This window comes from Channa argus, chromosome 3 (assembly GCF_033026475.1).
Source record: "Channa argus isolate prfri chromosome 3, Channa argus male v1.0, whole genome shotgun sequence".
Classification (NCBI taxonomy): Eukaryota; Metazoa; Chordata; class Actinopteri; order Anabantiformes; family Channidae; genus Channa; species Channa argus.
In genome coordinates this window covers 29,702,244-29,708,243 of record NC_090199.1, presented here as the reverse complement: position 1 = coordinate 29,708,243, position 6,000 = coordinate 29,702,244, and positions in this window count along the sequence as shown.

Sequence of the window (6,000 nt, the reverse complement as noted above, 5' to 3'; positions counted from 1 at the left end):
AAAACCAGAGCACCGCTTGACTCCACATTTACATCCACAAATGTAAGTTAAAACTCTACCATGCAAAGAAACAACAAAATAAAAAAACAAGATCCAGACCATCATAGATAGTGATGGGGGTTCAGTGCACACAGGATTGAAAGCTTCGCATCTGTGAAGGCTCCATTATTGATGAAGAATATGCACAGGTTTTGTAGCAACATATCTGGCCATAGATAACATCTTTTTCAGGAAAGTTAGCAAGACCCATTATGCAGGAATTACAATAGCGACCTTAAAGCTGATGTGGAGCGAAAATCCTTTTCAAAGCCACAATAGGAAAAAATGCTTTCAAAATTGGTTTCCTCACTTCTAAATCATCTACAGAGGTTTGTTAAAGGAAGTGTTAAATATGGCCCTGTTCTGACTTTTAGGGAGTTTGGCATTAAATTCAGAGTAAGGACATTCAAAAATCTAAATTTATAACTTCCAACATTTGATAACTGAAGGTTGTTGACCAACACTCACCAGGAGCAAATAAGTTGGGGATCAGTGTCTTGTTCAAGGACACTTTGACATGTGACCAGAGGAGCCAGGGATCGAACCAACGACTTTGAGTCTACTGTACTGTATTGTAAAAGGACTTACTCTTAATCAGAGAGTTTTATTGATGCTCATAATTGGAATGAAGAGCTCCACAGCTCCACTAGTCAGTCTGACAGATGGCTAATACTGGATGGTAGAGATGAAGCCGAAAAGACGAAGAACTAAAATTAACAGCTTTATCTGAAAAAATGTGAAAGCTGCTTTAAAACACAAATTAAAATGTGGCTCTGACAGTAAAATGTAAGGCTTAAAAAGTGCACAGAAAAAGTAATGTGTACATAGAAGGTGGCTTCCCAACAGCAGATACAGTTCTCAGTGCTTTTTCACACTGAGATTGGTGGACAAACCCTTTACCGCCCTGCACCACAGTCACTCCTCAACTAGTTGTTGAGTGTGTTGCCACCAATTTACTCAGTTGTCAGGTGTGTGTTACATACAGGCTCTTGGAGACTAGTTAGTTAGTCCCCCAGTGTGTGAGTCTGTGTCATTGTGAGTGTGAATGGATGAATAGAGAAGCAGTGTAATACATTGTAATACATGTGCAGAACATTTACTGCCTACTTGTCCCTTACATCTTGTATTGCTGTGGGTTTGTCATGGTCTTGTTGATCCTGCCTTGTTTCCTCTGTTGTCAGAGCATGTGGGACGAGAGAAAACATGGTCTTTAGAGACATGGTGGCTTGACATGTTACCATTCCAGTGTCAGGATTCCAAAGACTTGCTGTTGGTTCACCTTTTGAGTTTTACACTGCCAAAATCAGCAACTCAATGTGGGCTGGCAGTTTGGTCCCATCCAAGTGTTTCCACTTGTTCGCATACACACCGCTCTTCTCTAAATTTGTCATCTGAAGAACTCAAATGCAGATTTTATGTCTTGGACATTCCTGTAGCTACGAATGGATCCTGCACGAAGTTCAGGAAAAAATTCTGGACCATTTCCCTTTACTGTACTTCACCACCCTTTTCACACCATACACTGCGTGTTCTTCACAAACAATTTAACTTTATTTTTATCAAACCTTTTCAGAGCAGCCTTGTTTGGCAAAGTCACGTGGGCTGCAGTGCTCTGACAAAGAGAGAAAATGCAGCACTACGCATGGGTGGAATAAGGTCAAAGGTCATAGTACACTAACAATTCTAGTTCCTGTTTAAGTTATTTCGATTGTAGATTTACATGTAGATTTAAAACATAGTTTTCAGTTATGTTAAGGGTAAAAATCGACTTCAGTATACTCAGTTCATGGCAATGAGACTTATTAAAACACACTGGCGCAGCAATGGCAGCATGTAGTAATCACACAACAAGGTAAATGATAATTCTGTTTCTAGTAGTTGTATATTTTTTTGTCTTACGACCAGTGTGAAAAAGCACTGAGAACTGTATCTGCTGTTGGGAAGCCACCTTCTACTTACACATTACTTTTACTGTGCACTTTTTAAGCCTTACATTTTACTGTCAGCCTTTATTTTGTGTTTTAAAGCCGCTTTCACATTTTTTCAGATAAAGCTGTTAATTTTAGTTCTTCGTCTTTTCGGCTTCATCTCTACCATCCGGTATTAGCCATCTGTCAGACTGACTAGTGGAGCTGTGGAGCTCTTCATTCCAATTATGAGCATCAATAAAACTCTCTGATCAAGAGTAAGTACTTTTACAATACAGTACAGTACACTGTAAAATTGGCTGGATGGATAAATAGGTATTGGAACAAAAAATGTGTATACATTTTGAATCATCCTTCTGAAAAATCCCTCTGTTTTTTCAGAAAAGAAAAGCTCTGTCCTATTCACCCCCTTTTACTTTAACTACAAAAAAGTGGAATCAGGAAAAGCTGCTGACTAACAGATTTTATTTTTTATAATTAGGTATTATTTGTGCCATGATTCTTGCAGCGTACATAACAAAATAAAAGTTGTTCTGCATGACATTATCTTAGCTAAACAAAGCAAAATACACTAGATTAAACAATTACAAAATGTGCATAATCATTCAAAAATTAAACAAGAATGACAACATTCCTTACAGTAAATTCAGCAAATTATTCTCAAACTCACTCATTTTGTAAATGGATAAAACTAAGCAGCAAGAAAAGGTCCCAAGTTTTTCCCCTTGGACAATCTAAAAATAAACAATCTCAAAGAACAGATGACAAAGATATGAAAGCAAGTGAAAGAGTGATGGAGAGAATGGTGGACAGGGATTTGAAAATACCAGGGAATGAGTGATGAAGTCTGAAGATGGAGTCAGCAAGGGAGTAAAAGATGAAGCTGAGAAGTCAGTAAGGGGAGAAAGAAGGATCGGATGAGGGCAGGACTGAATATTTGAGAAGGGAAAAGATTCATGAGGGCTTCAATAAAAAGCTTCAGTGAACACAGCAAAAAACAGACAGGTCTGATGGCCACACACACACACACACACACACACACACTCACACACACAGCAGGGTGAGTTGAAATCAACCATGTTTATTCAAACTCTTCCTGCTCATCACAGAATCCCATCATGCATTTCACTCCAACGGTCTCGCCCTGTCAGAGTATAATAAGCCCTGCTCACCACGCAGCAACCCAGACACACTCACATGCAAACACAGACACATACAGTTTATTCACCCTGAATACACAGTGGTTTTATGTAGGAGAAACAACCAATTGTAAGATTTGAGTTTTTTGTTGATTATATATATATAAAATCAGATATTTAAAAGAAAAAAATCCAAACAATACCTGCAATACCTTAGCTAAAACAAAAATAGTAAGACATTGTCAACATATTTCTATTTTATGTACAATCACACATAAACACTGACGCTTTGGACAAGAGGACTTGATGATTAAAATATCTGTGTTGAAAAAACTAATTCCATTGATTCTTGTGTAGAATAAAAACAGTGGTAGAGCTACAGTCTGCAAGAGAACTGCATTGGAGACTGGATTTGTTCGCAGCAAGAAAAGGACTAAACATACAAGCCAAAGCCAAACAGGAAAGGTTTAAAGACAACGAGGTTAATGCTGAATTCAAACATGAATTAACTGAAAATGTTTGGCTGGATTTGAAAAGGACTCCTTGCGTACCATCTCGGTGCAACCCGACAGAGCTGCAGCATGTTTACTAGGAAAAACTGTAGTGTCCAGATGTTTCCCGCGGACTGAGAGCCATCCACAAAGACTCAAAGCTGGAACTGCTGCCGAAGGTGCATAAACTTGAAAGAGGTGAAAAATTTTGCATTCACCTATTTTAAGTTCTACATTTTTATTACATAAAAAAAGATTTATTTTTTAAACTTTTGTTTAATCAAAATGTGTTAAACGCAGATTTCCCAGGGGCACGTTTCTCAGTGATGGTGTATTTTGTGTGTGCTGTGCAGCCGAGTGTGCTGGTGTAAGTGCTGTGGTGATAAAGAGATCTGAATGCAGGTAATGGACATGCACTTTGTCATTAACAAGCTACTATTCTGCTTCATTCTGCTTCATCAAGAGGCCACAGCAACTGTTGTGCTCCCCCTTCTTCTGAAATTAACTATTTCTTTTTCTAGTTGTGTAACTCCCTTCTGGTTGCTGCAGCAACACCATGTGCCGTCACAGAACCTCAGGTTGACTTGTACATCAGCTCCTATTTCAAAGTCCCTGGAATAATATGTCTTAATACAAACTGTCTGTACTCTTCCCATCATCAGCGAGAAAGGGCAGTTGTAGACAGGGGGTTGAAGACTGGGTGTGAGATCGTTAAACTGCAGTGTGCCATCAAATCAAGTCCTTTATTGTGTATGATTTTTTTTTATGTATGAAATATCTGAAACTGCAATCTCTTATTTACAAAAGTTTCCACATCCTTAATTTAGGAAGTTTCTTTTGCAGTAATTACAGCTCTGAATCTTAATGGGTTATTCTGGTTTTTACACCTGCAAATGAGTTCATCTGCAGGTCTTTCCACAGATGTTCTGTGGGATTTGGCTAAGTCACTAAAGACAATCAGAAACTTGTCCTGATTCAATCCCGTCTCTTATGAATGAAACACACAATTCAAATAAACTGTGAACATGATTTTTGAAAGCACCATCTCTTTTGAATGAATATTTAGTTATTAAAAGCATCCAAGCATTAGTGGTTCGATCCCCGGTCCCGGCTATTTGTCGACGTGTCTCTGGGCAAGACACTGAACCCCTAATAGCCCAGTCCCATCCTCAGCTGTGCAGTGCCGGTCCAAGCCCGGTAGAAATTGGGGAGGGTTGCGTCAGGAAGGGCATCCGGCGTAAAAACTGTCAAATCAACATGCGGACAATGATCCGCTGTGGCGACTCTGAACTCACGGGATAAGTGACACATACATTTTCTAAACCCGACCCCAAACTTAACCAAGTGCTGCATGTGCCTAAAAACAACCATAAAAATAAAGAGTTGTTGTGTTATTTGATAACATATCTTATATTATGTAAACAGAACATTACATTTACATTTACATTAACATTTACATTTAGTCATTTGTCAGACGCTTTTATCCAAAGTGACTTACAAGTGAGGTACAAGGCAGCAAAAATCTAAGTAAAATTATCTGATTACAATTACAATATTCCCCCCAAAAAACATTTTTGTTCACAGTTTAATTATATAGCGTTAATATCATTTTAAGGTGTCTGGGTTTCCACCAGCATTGGATTAAACTCACACGTAAAGATCAACCATCACTCCAGTGCTCAGTCTCATGCACTTTGAAGCAGGTTTTCTTCTTCTGGGCTGCTCTGGGTTTTGCTTTATTTGTTTCATCTCCCTGTTTCTGCTGCTGCACTTAGAATGATGCTGCCATGACTGTACCATGCTGTTCTGTAGATGTAGTTTTAGCAAAGTAGCAGCTAAAGGAGTTTAATTTTTTCTCATCAGGACACAGAACCTTCATTCTCTTTGAGTTCTTCAAAGACTGTTTGATAAAATCTAAGTGGAATGTGGTTTCACTCTAACCACAAAGGTCTGATTGATGGGAAATTGCTAAGTTCTTTGTTCTTCTAGCAGGCTCTACTATCTCTACAGAAACTCTGGACCTGATAAAGGTCCTAGGAAGAGTCCTGGTGGTTCCCGACCTATTGATTTCTCTGCTATTGAGACAGCTTTGTTTTGGAAACACTCAACATGTACAAATGATAAACTTGTCATGATCAGTTTAATGCCACAAAATGTGGCTGTGAAGATTCTCAGTGATCCAAGTTTGGTTATCCGGAGGGTGAGTTATGTCAACTGGACTTCTTTCTTCTTGGTTTGAAACGTTTAGCTACTTATCTTGCTACTTAGTCTTCAGTGTGATGGAAAATAGGCCAGGGGACTTAGTTATGTCCTTCAGAGTAGGCTTTGTACTCACCTGGACTGAAGGCTAGTTAGGTGGATAATACGAAAACAGTGCACAGGGATGTAATATTTACAACTCTA